The following is a 22507-nucleotide window of genomic DNA, read 5'->3' as shown; positions in this document are numbered from 1 at the left end:
ATAGCATGACACTCTGAGGGCATAGGTTGTTTCCCGTTTCCTAAGCTATGTTAGGTAGAGTTGGGAAAGTTTTGATAATATCGGTACCGTCTTAACACCCTAAATTCCCTTAGTATATGGGTCCGATTTGAATAACCATTATGCCAAGACCTCGAGTTCTAAGTTTTGAAGTAGCCTCTTAAGTAGTTTATACTAGCAATCAGCGACATCTTAAGCACACTCTACGTAGGGCGGCCGATGAATATAAGTGAATGATCCTGAAAAATAACAAATAAATGTGTGATTAAATTGGAAAAAAATGGGAATACGCCTTCTAAGTTAGGTGACCCTCACAAGGTCATTTAGCCCAACGGTTGTTGATCCTAAACAAAATAAGTAACACCCATTGTTAGTTGGTCCATTGGTCTTTGGTATTGGACTCGGTAGGGAGGATTACGGTCCGATCCCCCACAATTGCGATGGGTTATAAAAAGGGGTGTGCTGATTTTGTAACCAGAACCCCGTGCTAATGAAAAGGATCATAGTTGCACTACTACAGAAAAGGGCTACTGTTAAGTGCCAAAATGTAGTTATTTTGTGTTTGTAAATAGTGGCACTTATCGATACTTTTTGTTAATACCGTTGAATAATTCCCCGTTTTGTGCATAAATACGTATACTTTGTGAATAGATATATTTTCATACACTTTTATACTTTTTGATAGTTTTCTACTCTTTTTGTAGGTATTCTTGCGTATTTGGAGCATGAGCAATAACGTGTCGAAGACACGGCTTCAAACGCGCGATTTTGAGCGGCGGAATCAATTCATTCGGGGAATAAAGCTCAAAATCAAAGAATAATAAATCACCAATTTGGTTGATATGTTGTCATTGTTAGATAGGAAATTGAATAAGCTTTCCAACGCTTCGAACCGGGCGCAAATCGGAGTTACGGTTCTCAAGTTACGCCATTTTTACTAAAAGTTGTTTTTTTCAACTCAGCGAGATGGGCGCGATGCGCACTCCTGCGCGCGACGCGCGCTCAACCAGATCCAGAATTGTATAAATAGGCGGAAATCAGATATTTTAGGGCATGGTTGAATATTTTAGAGCTCCAAACCATCCAATAGCATTTTTTGAGTGGAAAGATGCTAGAAAACACATTGGAGCTGTCAAATGGATGATCCGAGGTTGAATCCTTCATCAATCGGAGCCGACAAACCGTGAGATTTTTGGGTTTTTCTTCTTTTCTTCTCTTTGTGGTTTCATTTGTGGGTTTTGTATATATATACTTTGATCTCATGTATATTTGTCGCCCATGGTGTTGTATAAAGTTGCTTTACAATATAAACTTGTTGTTTTTCCTGATTTTTTACATCTTGATGTTTGGGTTATGTTTGGTGGGTTGTTTTGCATCTTGATGTTAGGGGTTTGTGTTGTTGTAGAAATAAACCTCACAAATCTTGATTAGGAGAGATAATCATTAGCTTCTTGATTGTAGAGATAGATGAAGAGTTAATGTTCACTTTGTGTTGGTTCGTAATGCTACCGGGTTGTTTGATTGGTGGAGAGATCGTCGATCGAGCAATACGGTAAGCTACCGTATGTTTCGTTGGTGGAGAAATCGTCAACTAAGCATACGATAGAACTCGTGGCGGTGTTTGGACACGAATGCCGACAACGGGCAACACGTGAATGGTTTAAGGAGTATAGTAAACTGAGTGCAACTGGTCGATAAGTTTAAGTTTGTGAAGAGTAGATTATATGCAATACTTGATAGTTTCTTCTATTTGAAGAATGTATTCTTTTTGTGTTGATATTTACTTTTCCATTTCATTATTTAAATTCATTCAAAACCAAACTCATAACTAAGAATCCGTCGAACGGCAATTCGGTATCACCAATCTCTGTGGACACGATAAATTCCCGGATAAATATTTCCAAATCTTTTGTTGCTTGCCGCTTTACCGCTCCAACAAAATGGCGCCGTTGCCGGGGATTGGTGTTTTTATTGAATTCGCATTGCGATAGTTTCTTTGTTTTTGAGTTTTGTGAATATCGTATATTTGTGAATTTCCTTATACTTGTATACTTTTGTATAGTGGATTGTATAGATACATGTTCTAATTTTGTTTGGTGGACTTATTAAACAAGTTGAACTCGGATAGTTCTTTAATTTTAAATCTTCACTTTTCAACTTGTTTAGTTAATTTCACCAAACTTTTGTAAAAATTGTGTTTTTACTTATCGTTACGTGTTTGTTAATACGTGTTGTTTACGTATTGTTGTATATTCTCTTGTTTCATAATGTTTGTTTGTGTGTGGTTAGGACACTTTCTTTAGGTTCGCGTTGGGGCGAAAGCATTGGCGTGTCGTGGAGGAAGTTACTACCGTGCACAATAAAGGCGTCGAGCTAACGACGTAAAACAAGCGCTTGTTGGGAGGCACCCCAACGGTTTTATTTTTCTGTTTTTCTGTAAATGAGATGTGTAGGTGTTAAGTGGAGGCTACACCAGTTGTGCAGTCTTCTGGACTGGTTTTTGCTTTTCTGGTGTAGCGCGCGTCGCGCGCAATGAGGGCGCGTCGCGCGGCCTGGGAGCTGAAGAGCTTGGTTTGGCAGAACATAAGGCGCGTCGCGCGGTCTTGAGGGCGCGCCGCGCGCCTTGTAACTTTTGGCCAGTGAACTCTTTTTAATGGTTCACTCGGCCCACATTTTTCTCACTTACACCAAGGCTGTATAGTATTGTATTTTATAGTTATAATTTTAATTCTTTTGTTGTTGTTTAGACTCAAATTTTGGCCCGATTACTTGGAGTCGCATTTGGTAATTCTACGATTGTGATAGATTCAACATGCCGATTGTGCGGTAATGATTGTTCAAATTTGTACGTTGCAAGGTACTCGTTTATCGCTTTCTATAGCATAACATGTTTTTGAGACTTTTCAGTTGTACAAATTTCATATTACTCATTCTTTTTGCATAACTTGCTCATGACTTGAATCACAATTAGTTTCCCCTTTTTACCATAAATGTGAGGTGGCTTTCCATTGTATATATATATATATATGCGAGAGACCGACAATTCTTGTTTTAACTGGATATTATTATGTTTAATCTTTCGTTTGTATTGATTTTGTGAATGCATGAAAGTGATCAAGGCACTTGTTCGATTTTGAGCACAACTACCATAGCCAAATATTTAATTCACCTTGTGAGTGTGTGATCATTAGTACCCCTTTTGAGCCTTTTAGTCAATATCCATATTGTTTTTGCTTAATGCTTGTCTATGAGCGTTTGGTTTTCATTTGTGTATGGATGTTTGATTCTTTGTTTTCTTGACCTTCACCTATGATGTTTGGTTGGATTTTTACCTTGCCTTAGAAAGTAGGGAGTATTCACTTGATGTTGTGGTTGAATTCAAGGTTGGGAGAAGATGTTTGCTTCCTTATGTTGTGGTTGATATGAGGTTGTGGAAAGAAAAGAAAAGAAAAAGAAAAGAAAGAAAAAAAAAGTGAAAAAGAAAGAAAAAAAAAGAGAGAACTAAATGATGAGGTTTATTAATCATGCAGTTTTAGATTCAGATTATATATTAACACTTCAAATGTACCTCTTTTAGTGATGCAACAGACTCCTCCTCCTGTAAAATCCCTTTACCCTTAATTGCGGGTTTTGTAGGAGCAGTCTAAAATTAAAATGTAAAAAACAATTAATAAACGGTCCAGAATTGACATTCGAAAACTAAATGATTCATAATGGTTTTCAATATACCTCATCACTAATGGTAATGAGCTCCGAGGGCCATGCAACAAATGACCCTATTGCATCTCGCAACAATGTTGTCTCTGAGACCATGTCAGGTACCGGTAGCACCGCATCATGATCTAATACAACATCCACTGATACTTTCAGGTGTCCATCCGGGAGAGGTCTATGGTGAAGTAAATCTCCCAAAGTGTTGTGCAATTTTCCCTTGCCAACTAGGCGATAATTCGGTGACGATAAGTATAGTTGGCAAGATGAAATGCCCTAAACCAATAGTAAATATAGAGTCATTATCATTAATAAAATAGAACAATTTGTAAGGAAAAAAATTTATAATTACCTCGGGAAATTTTTCTTTGACAGTTGATACTAGCTTTATCACTAGTTTCTTTCACCGATGAAGCATTGCACTTTTCTCTCATATACATCTCTTTATCTCTTTGCAATTCAGAGACTTGTGCTTGTAATTCCTGCAATTTTTGCAACACTTCTTCATTGGTAGGATTTCTTCTCCTAGAATGCTTGTAAAAAGAGGTTGGAGTCACACCATGACCTTTACCCCTCACCCGACCAAGATACTCAGGAGCATCTAGTGCTCTACTAAGTACGCTCCTATCATCCTGGTCCTCACCGGTGGATACCGATTGCGACATGGTCTCCTGTAATTCATTTACATTTCAATAATTATTAGTGGAGATAAAAAATCAATTATATATTAAAAAAAATTTGATTTAATTAAAGACACAGTGTTATACTTACACATTCAGCATAAACTCTATGAACATCGGGATCGACAGCTTGATTCTTGCCCACACGAGCTTCCTTCCACAACACATGTACTGGAAGTGAGGTTTCCTCACTTTTCGTCTCCTCTAACTATGCATTGACACAAATGATAAAATCGTCAAATAAAACACATTTAGACAATTAATTAAAACGCATTTCTATTTACTTACAATTTTTTCCTCTAAGCGTGCATATCCCAAACGCCCTTTTTTGTATGGATACACGGGTTTTGATGCTCTCGCACTATTTGTGGCACTCCTTTTCCGAAAAGCTTCATCTCTTTGCTCTAAAAACTTAGCCCAATCTTCTTCATCAATGAATAACTCATATTTTTTTGGCCGTCCCGGTGCCTCTTCAAGAAAGTTTCCATCTTTATCCTTAAGATAGGTGTTTGTCAAAAAATCTTTCCACCCTCTATATCTTTTTCCGGCCAAACCAAGTATGTAGCGTCTACGCTCATCTGGTATGTCAAAAGACCTCTGCAAAAAAACATACGCATAGAGTGTGTTAGTATAAGTAATTTAAACAAATTATCGTCAAGATAATAACAACAACCATATATGATACCTTAAGCTCGTCCCAAATCGCTTTTTTTTTCTCGTCCAACTCTTCGCTTTTCAGATTCCATTTAGCTACGGAGATTGGAATATGCATACGAACAAGTGTACCAATATAGCTTGTTAACTTTGCAGAATTAGGACCAATTGGTTGGTTATCAGAATTCCATTCCAAATGGTATATTAATCCTTGGTCTCTAGGTCGAATGATTCCCTTCATAATGGTGATGCCTCGTGCAACTTCTTTTGATGATGTATCAGGTGGAGGATTTGTATCCGGAGCATCTCTATCTTGTGAGTTTTCTTGATTGCTAGCCATTGAACCTGTATCAAACAAACTAAAGCACATTAGTACACTATTAATAAGCTAACAATCTATACAAGTCAAATGGAAGTCAAACCATGCATGTACAAGTAAATCGAAATCGAAATCGGTGAAATCAAAATAAGCGTCAAAAAAAGAAAGTTGTCGGAATTGAACGAAATTTACATGGCTATGGTAAAACCTCCCCACGGACTAAAAAATAAAGTCGGTTTTCTGATATTCAGACCCTAAGCCCGACTTTTGATTATAGGCAGAAGCAAAACCGATAAAAAACAGTCCCGAAATGTAAAGATAAGTGCATGAGCAGCTCCGGAATCATCAAAATAGTATAGTTACAGGTAAAGAAGTCGACAAACGGATACATGGTTCAAAAGTTATGTACAAAACGAAAATATGCACCAAAATTGAATAAGTATTGTAACAATCAGAATACAAATTGAAAAAAACTATACAAATTGAATATACAACAATCGGTACAAATTGAATAAAGCACATTAGTCGGAATATGTATACTATTACCTTTTTCACTAACGTCTCTTTCTTTTCTTGGTAGGATTGTGTTCTACGCGTCTCTTAACAACGCGGACGGTTGGATTGATCCAAATACCCTCATTATGATCATTTCTAGTACAAGATTCATTCTCATTTTGATCGTTTCTTGTACAAGATTCAATGCCAACACCAATATCACCTTGATCTTCAATGTTTTTATCAACTATTTTGTTAGATAAAAGCACTATAGACCATTTCGTACTTGTCGGATCATTAACATAGAACACTTGTTTAGCTTGAGAGGCTAGAATGAAAGGCTCATCTTTGTACCCCACCCTATTGAGATCCACTTGCAAAAATCAAACTTATCCATTCGTATGCAACTATTATTTTCAACCCACTTGCAACCAAATACAGGAATCTGAAACTTCGCGTAATCAAACACCAAAATGCGCTCGATAACCCCAAAATATGACAAATTTGCAAATTTCGGATTTAAGTCATTTGCACTTGATATGTGCATTGCTTCAGCTACCAAGGTAACACCACTATTTTGCATAGTACTTTTATCATCTTGTTCTTTGGTATAAAATGTGTATGCATTAATTGCGTATGCGCTATAAGAAAACACAATTATACTTGGACCATATGCTAAACATCTCAACCTTTCTGTTACTGAAGCAGGATCTGAACGATACTTTGAATAAATATATTCCCTAAACCACAGTATGAAACTTCGATTGTGCTCTCGTACTATCCAATTCTCATTTTTATTCGGATTTAAATCTCGGAGAACAACCTTGTGCATTTCAACATACGGCTCAACCTCAATCTCATTGTGCAGAACATACAAGTGCGCTTGATCCCGCTCGACCATTGATACTGTCACAACTTTATTTCCAATTAGCCTTTTTCCTTCTTTTTTTTCAACAATATGAGATTTGGGGAGTCCAATTGATTGAACATTTGACAGAAAATCAGTACAAAACTCAACAGCTTCTTCAACAATGTATCGTTCGGCAATACAACCCTCCGGTCGACTTCTGTTTTTCACGTACCCTTTTAATATTTTCATATAACGTTCCGCAGGGTACATCCATCTCATATAAGCTGGTCCGCACAATTGTGTCTCTTTCACATGATGAACGACTAGATGAACCATTATGTCAAAAAACGAGGGAGGAAAATACATTTCAAGATCACATAAAGTAACAACTATCTCTTTTTGCAATGTTGGTAAGATCGCGGGATCGACCACCTTACTGCAAATTGACCTGAAGAAAAAACACAGTTTAGTTATTGCACTTCTTACTTTTTCAGGCAGAATAGAACGTATACCTATTGGTAAAAAATGTTTCATTATAACATGGCAATCATGCGTCTTCAAACTCTTTAACTTGAGGTCTTTCATGGACACATTTCTTCTAATATCTGATGAGTAGCCTTCTGGAACTTTAACTTCACTGAGGAACTTACACAATGTTTTCTTCTCCTTTCAATCCAACCAAAATAAATTTATATGTATAATCGATTGAAAAAGCATTATAATCGATTAAGCATCACTATTATATGAAAAATATTTTTACAAGGTAAACTGTTAAAACAAATACAAAGCAAATACAAGATATCAATAATAACTCACCTTTCAACAGAGGAGCTATATAAGAGCCAATGAACCTGTAGCTACGAAAGAACCTGCAGAAGACAAAGAAATATGTCAAAAATTACTAGTTGTGTTGAGTTGTGTTGAACTTAATTAGTGTATATGTTTGTGGAACTTTGTGTTGCAGATACAAGTAATTTGAGAAAGAAATTTACCTCGGATTTTACCGAACTCAAGAAAACGCAGAGAATGAGCGTTGTACGTCGAACTAGGCCGGAAAACGCTACTAATTCAAAGGAAAGAAGAGAATTAGTAAGTAATCAAATTTTATTTTCATACTGCACAAATGTACTATTAGAGTTAATTCTGATTTCATAACTAGAAAAATAGAGTTATCAAGACATTTCAAAAATTAGTCTAACTTGAAAACATCTTATTAATAACATCATACAAGATAGATGTTTCATAAATCAGTCTAACTTCAAACCATATAAGTATTAGCATATCAAATATAAAAAAGATATTCTATAAAGGTAAACTTTCATCTATAATTCATGCTATAATTCATTTCAATTCCAATACATGAAAAATCAAGCTTAGATCAAGCATTATTCATACAAATCAAAAGCTAGACAGCAACAAATTATGCATAAAAATCTCATGAGAATCAATTTTCAAGTGATTCCAACCTTATGTATAAACACCGACATCAACCGACAAACTTTGTGAATTGAATTCAACTTGAAACATCATCAAAATCACCTTTAAAATTGACTTAAACACCAAGACAAAATCAACATTGATACGCAAGTATGATCAAACTCATGGTGTTTAAATTAAATTCAAAGAATGAACAAAACAAGAATCGAAATGAGGTTTTATCATGCTACTAGTTTATACACATGTTAAATCTATATATTGAAAATTATTAGTTGAAAGATAGAATTAATTAATAAATAATCGCTATAATATAAAGGAATTTTAACTATAAATACACCATCAAAAACTAAACCAAAACTTAACACATGATCAAAACAATTCAACACATATATCAGAACAATATGACCATTCAATTATTAAGATTTAGTAAAGTGACACGGTACCGATATAGATTTCACCAAATCTAGACACAACAAAATATACAAATTGAAAGAGACAACTGTTTAATGCTAACAAGCTTTAATCCTCATGAATCAACAAGTTACCACACCATTTTATAGCTCACAATTAAATCTCCAATTTGCTATCAATGCACATCAATCAATAGAAACAATCATTAAAATGAACAATTCAACAAGTAGAGTCAACATTGTTTCAAAAGTTTCAACAATTAGCACCACATATTATCAAGTGTTATCCATCAAATTCAACAATTAGTGCTGAACAACTCAAGTAAGCAAGAACCAAGTAAACTTCCAATATTATACCCTCTCTTTAATCCACCATTTCAACCAAATATCATGCTAACAATATCAAATAACACCACAAAAATTTCCAGCACTTAGACACTTAAATTAACACGGTTTCTATGCAAATATCATGTCCAACAACATCACTTTAACACCAATAATTTCCAGCATTAATTCACTTTCTTTAATCCACCATTTTCATTCAAGAACCATGCTAAACACATCAATTACCATCACCAAATTTCCAGCATCCTTATTTCTCCATAATCCAAGTCATCCATACCAATTTAAATCCACAACATCATCAAAACAATCTTCAAAAATCCAGCATTACGTATGCATCATATCATCATTAAAGAAGCCACAAAGTCATCATCAATTCAAATGAAATATCATCAACAAGTGGTAACAACACCAACATTATCCAATATCCAATTCTCAACATATAATCAACAAAATATTACCAATTTTCAGCATTGTTGCACCATTAAATAAGTCACCAAACCAACACTAAACCAAATATAAACACCAACAATCATCAACAACATCAAAACTACTCCTTATATTGATCATAATCAAGAACATAGCATTTCACTACTAATTCAACAAACACCTTATATGCAACTATTTGATTTATGAGCATTATGAGTAAGTTAACACAACAACTCACAAACTAATCTCATATTCAACAATTAAACTCATCAATTTCCATAAATCTCCATCGACCTACTAACATCACTTATGAATTATGCTCAAACTAATTCATTATCATCAAGAAACTAACACAACATCAAAGGTTTGAAGCAATTACCGAAATATGATGACGGAGCTAGAATTGAAAAAGTAAACAACAATTGCCGGAAGCGTGAGAGGTTACTGGAATCGCGGTCACACGAGAGGAGACTATCGGCTGGATCGTGACGGAGAGAGGTGGAATCGAGCCGTGACTCGCACGCGGAGGAGGCCGAGAGAATAGTTTGTGAATCCCTAAACCCTATTTTCAAAACAAACACTATAATGCACAAAATATATACTAAACCCTAAAACTATCAACAACAAAATGAGAAATTAAAATGAATTTACCTCCTATAGGACGGACTGACTGAAGAGACGGAGGATAGAACGCAGAGACGGAGGATAGAACACAGAGATGGAGGAGAGCGGCGGAGAGAACACAGAGACATAGGAGAGCGGCGGAGAGAACACAGAGACGGAGGAGAGCGGCAGAGAAAATGCAGATCGTGTGAAAACGAAAGAGAGAAAGTGAGAAACAGTAGTGGGTGAGAAACGCGTGTTTTTGTTTTTTAGAAATAAATGCTACTAAAGCGCTTCTGAAAAGCGCTCTCATAGCCTGGTCTATACCAGCGCTTTTGACATAAAAGCGCTCTCGTAGCCTGCTATCATTACCCACCCTACCAGAGCGCTTTTCAAAAGCGCTCTCATAACCCCCCTACCAGAGCGTTTTTTTTTTGTATCATTTTCCCTTGTTTTTTAATTTTGTTTTTAACGAACCCTACGAGAGCGTTTTTGCTAAAAGCGCTTTCGTAGCTACGCTGCTAAAACTTAAATTTGGCGTTGTGTTGCTAACCGGTTACCTTACTATGACTGTGTACGGATAACAGGCTTAATGTGATTGCGCTAGAATGAAAAAGAGGTAAAAAAAGAACAAAGAGTGTAGGTCGAGGTATATGATAAAGTTATTTGAAACTTTTGGAGGTATATGTTGAGGAAGTTGGGGTTTGGTGAGTTGTGGTTGAAGTGGATGGAGGCTTTAGTGTTCTCGAGTAGTATGTCGATGATTGTCAATGGTAGTCCAACGAAGGAATTCAGTGCAGAAAGGGGTTTGCGTCAAGGAGATCCCATCTCTCCATTTCTCTTTGTTATTGTAACGGAAGGTTTGAAGCTTGTAGTCAACAAGGCGGTGGAAAACGGAGACTTTAAGGGTTTCAACGTGAATGGCGGTTGTTTTATAGATATTTCCAATTTTTCGATGATACTCTCTTGAAAGGTGATGGGACTTGGAATAATTTATGGGCTATTAAAGCAGTTTTGAAGGGCTTTAAGCTTGTATCGCGTCTTGGGATTAATTTTCATAAAAGTAAGCTTATCGGGATTAACATTAGTTCTCGTTTTTTGGATGTGGCCACTTCTTTTCTTAGGTGCAAGTCGGAGAAGAAAGAATTTGTTGTCCTTGGCATACCTATTGGTTCTATTCCTAGAAGGATTATCTCATGGAGATTAATATTGGATAAATTTAGGAGGAGATTACCACCATGGCACGATAGATGGATTAGTTTTGATGGGAGGTTTACGTTAATTAAATTGGTGTTAAGTAGTTTGGCTATTTTTACTCTATCTTTTTATTAAGCTCCCAAGAAGGTCATTAAGGAGTGTAACAAAATTCAAAGTAACTTTTTATGAGGGGTGCACAAGAGAAGAGGAAAACTCACTAGGTTGGATGGAACGACGTTTGCTTAACGGTTGATAAGGGAGGTTTTGGATTGAGGAGGATGGGGGAGTTTAACATGGCCCTTTTGTTTAAATCGAGGTGGGGGATTTTAAGAGTTTCAAATTCTTTGTGGTATCGTATTTTGAGGGGGAAATCTCAATTTAAATATTTCGAAGTCGGCGTGGGGGAACGATGTTTCTTCTTTGGGTAATAAAATTTTGGAGGATGTTTTTGCAAAGAATTGTAATTTCCGGATTGGTAATGGTTATTCTACTTCTCTTTGGCATTCGACTTAGAAGGAGGGTGTTATTTTAAAAGATGAGTTCCAAGTTTTATTTTCTATTTCTAAGCTGCAGGTTTCTTTTGTCGCTGCTATGGGAGGTTGGAGGGAAGGTCGTTGGAGTTGGAGCTGTTTTGGTATTCGGCAAGCCGCTGTATTGGATATGGTTACTGTAGAGCATGTGTGGCTGCTGTTGTTCTTGACAGGAACAGAACCAGCTGCGGGTGGTATTGATTTTCCGATTTGGCTGCTGTCCGGAGATGAAATTTATGTTGTCTCCTCTTGTTATTCAACCTTGTGCTGTAGGTTCATTCTGTACGGATAGGTTGATCGTTTTGATGATGCTTTGGCAGATGTTTGGAAAGTCGACGTTCCCGTAAAGGTTTGTGCTTTCGCTTGGAGATGTTTCATGAACAGAATTCCTTCTAAAGATTGTTTGGCTTATAGACGTATTCTCCCCCTACCTATAATACTGATTGCATGTTCTGTGTTGATTCTGTTGAGACTTCTATCCATTTACTATTGCACTATCGTATGGTTCAGTTGGTGTGGAAGGATATGGCAAATTGGTTAGGTTTGGATTGTCATTTCGTGAAGGATTTTAAAGAAAGTTATTGGGTTTCGAGATTGTTATGCATTCAAAAGAAAATAAAGAGAAGAATGGTGGGGTGTGTGTGGATGGAGATTGCTTAGAGTGGGTGGCTTTGTATGAATGATGTTATCTTTAAGATTTCGGTTTGGAATGTTTCGGACATTGTTGGGAGTTGTAAAGCTTTGATTTAAAGATGGTCGTTTATAGGGAAAATTATGTAATCCAATTATAACTTTTACGAGATCAGCAAAAACCCGTTGCTTTACTTATGCTAGGTTTTATTTGGTTGTGTAATTTTCTTTTTGTGGACCATTTTCTTTCTCCTTTGTATTTGGTTTTGGGAGCTTTTGCTCTTATTATATTGCAGCTAGCCTTCAGAAAAAAATGTTAATATACTAATTGTTCTTTAAGTACTTCGTTATCATAAAAACTCAAGGAGTATCAATAGATTTTGTTCTAACAATAATTTATTTGATTAAATTCGTTGATAAATTATGTGTGGGATTTAGGGTGTTACATGATGATGTAAGTGTTATATATTATAGACGATATTGGGTTCGAACAACTAGGAATGAACACTTTTGAAACAGTAAATATGATTCTTCAGCTTTTGATATTTGACATCAGAACAACAAACATTATATATATATATTTTTAATTTAAACTATCTAAGATGGATAAAATATAAAACTAAAATAATTAATATTTTTTTATCTTAATTAACAAATTTAAATTTTGGAATTGTTATAATGGATCTGCAATTTATTATTTAATTTATTATTAAATGATAGACACACCTCATTTTACATTCATAAATGAATTTTTCATTTTATATAAATCATTCTTTTTTATATATTAAAATAAAATTCTTAAATTTTGAGATGATTAATATTATCTTTAAAATAAATTTATATTTAAAAATCATAAAAAAATAACAAAAGTATAGGCCAGTTCCTCTTGTGGGGAGGGACAGAAGTTAAAAGATATATTCATTGGGTGAGGTGGGATGTGGTTTGTCATCCGATTGAGAAGGGGGGGTTGGGAGTCAGAAGGATTTATGACTTTAATTTGGGGCTCCTTTGCAAGTGGAGATGGACAATTCTAAAGAAGAAGGGCGCATTGTGGTATCGAGTTTTAAAAGCAAGATACGGAGATTTGAAGTTTCGTGTCGCTCATGGGGAAGGAAATTCTAAGAGGTCGGCTGTTTCATCTACGTGGTGGGTGAACATTCTTTCTTTGGAGAACTCTCAACCAAGGGATTTCTTTAATCTTGCTTGCAAGTTTTTGGTGGGAAACAGGTTCTCACCATCCTTTTGGCATTCAAATTGGACGGCTGTAGATATTCTTGAGGACTGTTTTCCTGCGCTTTTTTCTGTATCGCTTTTGCAGGATGTTTCTGTGGCTCTTATGGGCTGTTGGCGGGAACGCATTTGGACATGGGGAGACTTCGGATTCAGACCAAGCCTGCTGTGTGAGGTTGTCTTTGCAGCGGATCTGCTGCAGTTTTTGCAGCGGATCTGCTGCAGTTTTTGCAGGTGCTACGGACGGCTACTCCAGTCCAAGACAACGAGGATGCAATCGCTTGGTTGCCCGAGGCCGACGACCATTTCTCTGTCAAGAGCCGCTACACAATCATCAACAACTGCCACACTCCTATCGGTCCGGTAAATAAGCATGACTGGGCTTTTAAGTTAGTATGGACGATGGATGTTCCGATTAAGATCAAATGTTTTGGTTGGAAGTCTTTTTTAAACAAGCTTCCGACGTATGATGCGCTAGCTGTTAAAGGTATTATCCCTATATCTAGTTCCTCTGGTGTTTTCTGTTGTGCAAGGGAAGAAACACCGCTCTATTCTATTTTTTCTTTGCTATTGTGTGGATTTAGTTTGGAAGGACATCGCCGAATGGCTCGCCTTTAGCAATTACTACGCGGTGACTTTCAAGGATAGTTTTATGAAATGGTTCAAGTTTAGCAAGAATGCGAAGCTTAGAAAGGGAAAGGAGGGAGTGGCGTGGTTGGCGGTTTGTTGGACTATATGGACGGTGAGAAATGGGATTGTTTTTAGGGGAGATTTATGGAACATATCCGATATCGTTTTGGAAGCGAAAACTTTGGTGTGGAGATGGGCTTTTGTTTGAAAAATTATCCAACCCATTTGTAATTTTTACGAGTTTAGTAGAAATCCTCTTTTTTATCTATCGTAAGATGCAATTGGCGTGTAATTTTTTCCTCGTCTTTTAGCTCAAAATCTTTTTGTATCAAGTTCGAGAACTTGGGTTCTCTAATCAATATATTCTTGCTAAAAAAAACTTTAAAAAATAAACATTTTTTAGTTTAAAATTATTTTATAAAAGCATTTTATAAAATATTAAAAGTTTTTTAAAATTTATTTTAATTAATTGAGAGATTAATTTTGACGATTAAAACATGTTCAAAATCTGACTTTGTTTATAAACAAATGTAACTCAAAAATAATTTTTTATGAGAACCTATTTTCAAAATATTTACAAATTTAGGTAATTTTTAGAATTTTAATATCCAAAAATAATAATTGTAAATATTGAAATATTTAAAATAATAATTTAAAATAATTTTTTTGAAAAATATTTGTAATTTTTTAAAAAATAAAAATATACAACACCATACAAATTATTTTTAAAAATTTGAAACAAACAAATCTTATATAATTATTCCAAAAAAAAAAAAAACTGAAACAACTAGAGCTATGATATTAACTCATGAATCTATAATATAAGAAAGTTCTATCTTTTTGAACTTTCTATGTGGTGCTGCCAAGTGGCTTAGTGTTACAGCAAAATTTGTTTCTTCTTGATGCGCCATGTGTAATTTTGATGATTAATGAACGTATGTTGTTCCATATTCCACCATTGATGTCTCATATAATTGGCATTAAGTTCGGTTTGTCCATGCAGCTTCTATGCTTAATGAGGACTTTATATGTTTCTTTCCATTCAGCTTCAGCATCGGTTATGGTTATGCAATGAAGAGTGGAATGAAGAGTTTGTAACTCCTACATGGTTTGGTTATTTATGGTATTGGTTGGCTACACTTTTCTGCAGTATCATACCAGTGTTCAATATGGCAAGACCATTAGCAAAAATATGTGACATCAATGACAGCAAAGAACTTTGGAAAGTTTCTGTTCGTGTGCACCACAAATGGACAGTTGTTTCGAACAAGAGGGAGCATTTTGAGATGATTTTTGTTGATGTATCGGTAATGAAGTGAATTGTTCGGTTGTTTTTACATATATTGTTTCTGGTTTGTTGTATGTTTGATTTTAATGTTTTTTCCAGGGTGGTGACATACATGTTGTTGTTCCTGCACCGCATGTATCTCTTTTTTCTAAAAAAATGGTCTTGGATCATAGTTACACTGTTTCCAATTTTAAGGTTCAGGCTAATGTTGCGGCTTTCAGACCTTCGTCTCATAAGTTTATGTTGAAGTTTACTGCTGGCACTACGGTTACGGATGACAACAACGCTGAAATACCTCCAAAGCCGTTGGTGTTTACTAAATTTACTGATATAATAAACGGCAACTTTAACAAGGATGTGCGAATAGGTATAATATTTTATCTCTATTCTGTTTGACTGGATTTGTTTTTTATGTGTTGTTTCATTTTAAGGTTTTTTTGGCTGTATGTGTTTTAGATGTCATTGGTATGGTGGAAAGTATTGGGTATTCAAAGACCACATCAGGTGCCCGGAAGCAGCAGATTAACATGATGTTGCGTGACGGGGGGTTTGTATTCATATTTATTGTATAATTTATCGAACATATCTTATGTGACTATGTAGATGACATGGTTTGTATTATTTCTTCAGTGAGAATACTATCAATTGCACGCTTTGGGAATCCTATGCTGAACAATTCATGAAGTTCAAGCAGGAGCGCGGAGATGATTCTGGTCCTATTTTTGTCATGATTCAATATGCTAAAGTCAAGGAACAGGGTTAGTAATTGATCAAGTTTGGTGTTAGATATCCTTGTATTTTGATACAGATGGTTATGTAACATTCTATTTGAATAGGTAAGTTTCCACTGTCCGTGACAAACACGTTTAATGTTACCGTCCTTGGTCTGAATACTGATTTACTGCCGATGAAAGAGTTTATAGAAAGGTATGCTCCCTGGATTTTCTCTTGTGTGGTTTTAATTTTTATGCAATGTGATTGTTACATTACTGTCTTCCTTTGACAGTTTTCCGAAGGATTCCATGATTACGTTGTCTGGCCAGGAGGGTTCCAATTCACAGCTTTCAGCACAGAACTCTGAAAATCAACAGATGACTCCTGTACAGAAATTGCTTTCAAAGGCTGTTGTAATGCCTATTGGGGATATTATAAAACTCAGAACTGTATGTTTGGAAGTTGTTGGCCATTTATTCTGATTTAGTATATATTTCCATTTTTCCGTTGCATTTGACTGTGTATCGTATTATCTTTTGGTTACATAATTGCAGATTACATTTTGTGCGACTGTGGGAGAAACTAAAATGCTGGTTGCCTCTCCGTATGGCTGGTATTATCGTGGTTGTCATGCTTGCTCATGTATTGCGCGTGGTGACAGAGCTCCGTTTGAGTGTGAGGCTGGACATTTCACTGAGGCAGAGATTTTTAGGTTAACATCCTTGTCACATGTTTTATGTTATTTCATTTATATGTGTGATTGTCAAGGTCCTGAACATGAACTTTTTGAGTGCTCTATGTATACTGCGAATGTAGGTATAAGATTGAGATTGAGGTTACTCATGCCGGGAATACCTGTAACTTTTTATTTTGGGACCGAGAGTGTGAGTTACTTTTGGGATTGTCTGCTTCTCAGCTGCGTCAAACAATGATTAAGGTATTTCCGTTTACATACCGTTGGAAAAACATAGACAATTATGCCAGAGTTAACTGATCTTTGTCTTGCAATCTCCTACAGGCTGGCATTCATGATCCCTTGGAATTCCCACTGGCATTGGATCAGATGTTGGATTGCAAGATGGCTTTCAAATTTAAGTGGCAACCACGTTGGAAGAATGCCTCTGTCGTTACGCTATTGAAGAATGACCCTTTTGTGAAAGAGCTTGCTGATCAGTTTGACACAGATGAGGTATTTGAATTTAATCTTTGCATGTGTTATGCAAATTAAAATCATTGTAAACTGACTTTGCGCATATTATGATTTTGTACTATGTTTCGAATGATTTGTAGATGAAACAGCCTGCTGTCGAAGCAATGACCACTGTTCGATCCGAACCTAATTTTGTCGTCGTAAGGACGTTTACTGTACTCAAATGTACTCCACTTTTAATGTACTGTTGAATATTAATTGTGTGATGTCTGTTCACTTATGTAACAGGATCTTGATGTGAGTTCAACGCACAGCACAGATCCACTTACTCCTACTGGAAAAAGACACTTTCCAGGCGCATCAAGCGAGTCAACAACCTTGGATGCCACGTGTGATGGAGAACTTTCATCAAACAAGTTAAAGAAAATTATAAAAATAGAGAAGATAGATTAGTAGTTCCTGCATAATTTTAAGTATGTTTGGGTGTGTTTTTGTTTTATGGTGTGGACATGTTTTATTTCCTTTCCACTTTATTTGTTTTTTGTTTTATTTGCCACATAAACAAATCAGACTTGTAAGTCTGTTTCTGTTATCTTAATATAAGACTTTTTTGTTTTTCCTTAATCATTTATTCAACTGCTATGATATTCTTTGTTTTTTACTCATTTCCAATATCCAAACTAGCAATCTTGGTTACAACTACACGGGTAAAAGACACATAAACCTTATTCAAGAGTTACTCACGTGAAAATGAACTTGCCTTTTTACTGAGAAGTCCACACAACTAGCATGTACCGACAAAATGCTCCGTTGAATGTTATAAATAATCAAAATTAATATAGCTGCGCATATGACATTGTATGTATTCTCTTCAAATTGTTGACATTTATCTGAGCACCTGTTGCAATTGGATTGAATGGGATCACCTACTGAGTTAAAGAAAGGTACACATGAGAGTTAGAAATATGTTAATGTCCATTCATGCTCTCATTAATAAGGACTGTTATAATAGGTAATATAAAGATTGTGCATAACGTTTTGAAATTATAATGACAAGACCTTCCATTTGCATTGTATAAAGTATATAGCAGATAATGCTTCACTTATTGCCTCATCCCAATCAACTTTCCGACATACCCCATTAATATTATATATGTTTGTTTCATAACAGCTGTTATCACTTGAGTAATGTGAATCCATACAGTTTTATATTGTAGATTTCATACAGTTTAATATTGTAATTGGAATTGATATTGTTACTTCCAGGAGGTAACAATATATATGTGTAATAATATTTCAGTTCAACGATGATGTTGCAGACATGTTACGACAGACAAAGCTTATAATATGGGATGAGCCACCAATGGCGCATAAGTATGCAATAGAATCGCTTGACAGAACTTTGAAAGATGTTATGAGTGCAAACAAAAATTCAACTGATGTATTTGGTGGAAAGGTTGTTGTTTTCGGTAGCGATTTCAGACAGATTTTACCTGTCATCCCCAGAGGCAGATATTGAACACTGTGCCATAAATGCATCTTACATATGGCATTCAATTGAGGTATTAACATTGACAAGAAACATGGCCATTCAAACCGAATAGGAGACAGTTCCCTATTATAGTTTCCTATTCTATGACAATCAACAAATCACAGGGACAGTCATTAGATAATGTTGGTTTGTACTTACCAAAAGATGTATTCACACATGGCCAGATTTATGACGCATTGTCAAGAGTAACAACAAAAAAGGGAATCAAAATACTGATATATGATGAAGAAAAGAAATTCAGGGGGAAAACTACAAATGTTGTGTATAAAGAGGTTTTTAACAATGTCGAAGTTTTAAAAATTAATCACGGTAAATCTGTAACAGCAGTAATATATATTACTAACAGCATATTAGTAATGCAAGTAACAGCAGTAATATATATTACTAACAGCATATTAGTAATGCAAGTAACAGAAGTAATATATTTATAGCATAACATCTAAATACCAAAATCATATATATTAATATAAAGGTGGAGCTAAGTCCACCAGGGAATTACAAAATGTTTAATAGATAGATACTTATAACAAACTTTTACATCATTTTTCAATTTTTCAACATTGTTACAAGTATCTCCTTGCTGACGGGATCCTTAATGCTGAAACCCATAGAGTCTCCATCAAGCAGGCACCTCTCCTTGGCAAATTTGTACCAACCACGCCCTAAGAACATCTGACCCTTTTCGGTATGATGAACTTCACATTCATACCTGACTTCTCTTTCCCAGTCAACCAAATCTACAAACCTTGCTCCATTGAGCCAGCGACTTGCCACAATATGCTCAGGAATTTCCTGCAATATTCATATAAAACAACATTACATTATCCCATTAACTGATAGGGAAAGACAATAAGCTTAAAACGAATAATAACTTACAAGAAGACATGACTGAGACATCTTCCCATTAGCCACATCTTGCTTCCAGATACAATATCGTAACTTGGCAGGCTGCTCTGCATGGCAACTAACATCCTCACCATCCGGTTCATGGCATCTGAAACATAATAGAAACAAACAACATGGTGAATAAATAAATGTGTTATCAAACATTCTAAATTCAAGCATAAAAACGTATACTCAACATAAGCTAATTCAAACATACACAGAGTTATCACAAGTGACAGCTTTCTCCATAGCCATTTGGTTCACCGAGTTTTCTTCACCTGCATGCAACCATATATAACTTTTAAATTCAAAATGTAACAGAACAACCATTCAAATGATATGTTTACCTTTACCTCTCATTGCTTGATCAACACTTCCTTCCATCTTTTCAGAAGTTTGCGGCTTACACTATTGGTTGCCGAGTAATGATGACTGCTTCAGTTTTTAGTGCTTTCAAACTTCCTACACATTACTTATATAACACTCTAAATGGACTCTTCACATACATGCAACTTTTCCACAGTCCAATAGAATTCAATGCAATTGTTCAATTAGTCTTCTTTGCATTTACATCACTTCAAAACAGTTTTCATTTTATTTATATTCCTCACGAAAAACATTAACTGCCCATAACCCAATTGATCTTTCACATCCCAATATAATATAACACATTACAGCTATTTTATAACCATCTAATATTACCATACTACTCTTTAACATATACTCCTATTAAATTGGATTTTCAACTATTCATAAGTCCATTGTTGTATGTTCACCATTTAGATTTAATAGCCTACCATTTACAGGAACCATACCCCTACTTATACCAACAATAATGAAATTAGGAACCCTATTCGGATCAATTTTAATAGAAATCCTGTTCAATACTTATAATAAGCAATATAATTATTAGATTGGTAATCAATTTTGCATATAAAACCATGGCAGATTAAAACCAAATTTGATAATATTTAATTTAAAACCATACATAGTACCATAATTGTTAATCTTTGTTCACATCCACCATTACAACAAAAAAACAAAACGATAATTCCCATACAAACCAAAATGCCAACAAACAGTACTATACATCCACCACAAACATTGCCTAACCAACAGCTCTATCAACGATCACCACTGCGCTCCACTGTAACCATAATATCTAACACTGGCGGGTAATAAATCACAAAGTGCACTTTATCTCCTTCTTTCAATTCAGCTGCCCTTACATAATCAAACCATTCTCCATACAACTATGTTTCATTTTTTTTTTGGCCTCTTCTTCACATTGCACTCATATGGGTACCCGTTGTCCACATCATTGAGGGTAATCTCTGCCATTCCAGCAAGTCCACATTTGTCTACTATTTCTGCAGGAATATGCTGCACTCATTGACAAACAATATCAGTTACATTACTTCTGTGTATAACACCATTGTGCCAACAACTATAGACTTTGAACACTGCTTACCATAACATTTGAGCAAAACTTCTTTACATCATGAACTTCACGAGTCCAGTATGCTTCTTCCAGCTCCTCCTGTATAGGACTCATTTCCCTGAAATTAACACCACATTTACAACAAAATGCCAACACAACAACATCAATATACCTATAACTATAATATATTCCCTATCACTTATAAATAAACTTTACCTCTCACTATCAGAAGATATTATTATGTATTCATTCAAATCAGCAGTATCTGATAATCCCACAGAACTTCCTATCCCATCTCCATCATTCCTTCAACACAATAACATACAAACTATTCATTAAACTAAGTTGTAACACATTATTCGGGAAACACATTCAATTTTGTGGAGGTTAAATGGAATTCAATGCAAAAAATAAAATAAAACTATAAGATTACCGTTTATTTTCGACAATACTGGCAGCCTCTTCGACAAGATTCAATCTTTCATGTTGTTTCTTCCATTCCTCCATAACATCCTCATTCTCATGTGACCCACTCAGTATCCTCTCAACTGTGAGCCGCTCCCATGGTGTTTGCAACTCCAACCGATCGGGTGAACTAAAATCAAAACAACATTGCGACCTCTAAATGGATGAATATCTTCTAATAAACTCTGCAAACAACATAAACAGTAACACATGCACATACCTCATTTGAAGAGAATACCTTCTTGGTTGTGACATTTTGTTCTTCAAACGTATCACCGGACCCTGCGTTTCTTACAGCAACAATGCCAAACACAGACTTAAGAAGACACAACCTTTGATTGCCAACACGTTGAAGAGTTATGAAATCCAACGTTTCTTTAATTTTAAATGCCAACATTATGTAACAATAACAATAATAGGATTCTTTTGTGGGCCTATTAACATATTAGGTCTAACAATTAAATTAGGTATTCTGCACCAAGGATAACCATCTAAGGCCCAATAAACTTTAATGTCCTATTAATTTACATATATTAACTAACTATAAGGCCCAACATATATTTTTAACCTATTTAAATTATTTTACCTTATTATATTAACTTACACATATATATTCATTTTCCATATTTTATTTAAGTGCCCTAAAACCCAATGCGCAAGACCGACGGGTACCCGTGCGAACGCACGGGTAAGGCACTAGTTTTCATTAAGAAAACAAATTCTTATAATCTTAATTTTAAAAGTGTAACAAACTACTCCTATAAAGTAGTAGCCACCTTCATCTACCTATTCTATCTAGGTTAAATATTAGACATTTAATAAGGAGCGTTACTGTTAGGTGCCAAAT

The 22507-nt window shown here is 35.4% G+C and overlaps 1 long non-coding RNA gene across 1 annotated transcript; it reads left to right on the top strand.

Annotated features, from left to right (window-relative positions):
• The first annotated feature begins 17298 nt into the window (after positions 1-17298).
• LOC131657435 (uncharacterized) lies at positions 17299-17659 on the top strand. Its single transcript, XR_009300665.1, has 3 exons — positions 17299-17356; positions 17458-17517; positions 17606-17659. It is a non-coding gene; the product is annotated as an uncharacterized LOC131657435 (long non-coding RNA).
• The last annotated feature ends 4848 nt before the right edge of the window (positions 17660-22507 follow it).

This window comes from Vicia villosa, linkage group LG3, assembly GCF_029867415.1.
Source record: "Vicia villosa cultivar HV-30 ecotype Madison, WI linkage group LG3, Vvil1.0, whole genome shotgun sequence".
NCBI lineage: Eukaryota > Viridiplantae > Streptophyta > Magnoliopsida > Fabales > Fabaceae > Vicia > Vicia villosa.
Note: the sequence above shows the minus strand (reverse complement) of the source record. Positions and strands in the feature narration are given on the sequence as shown.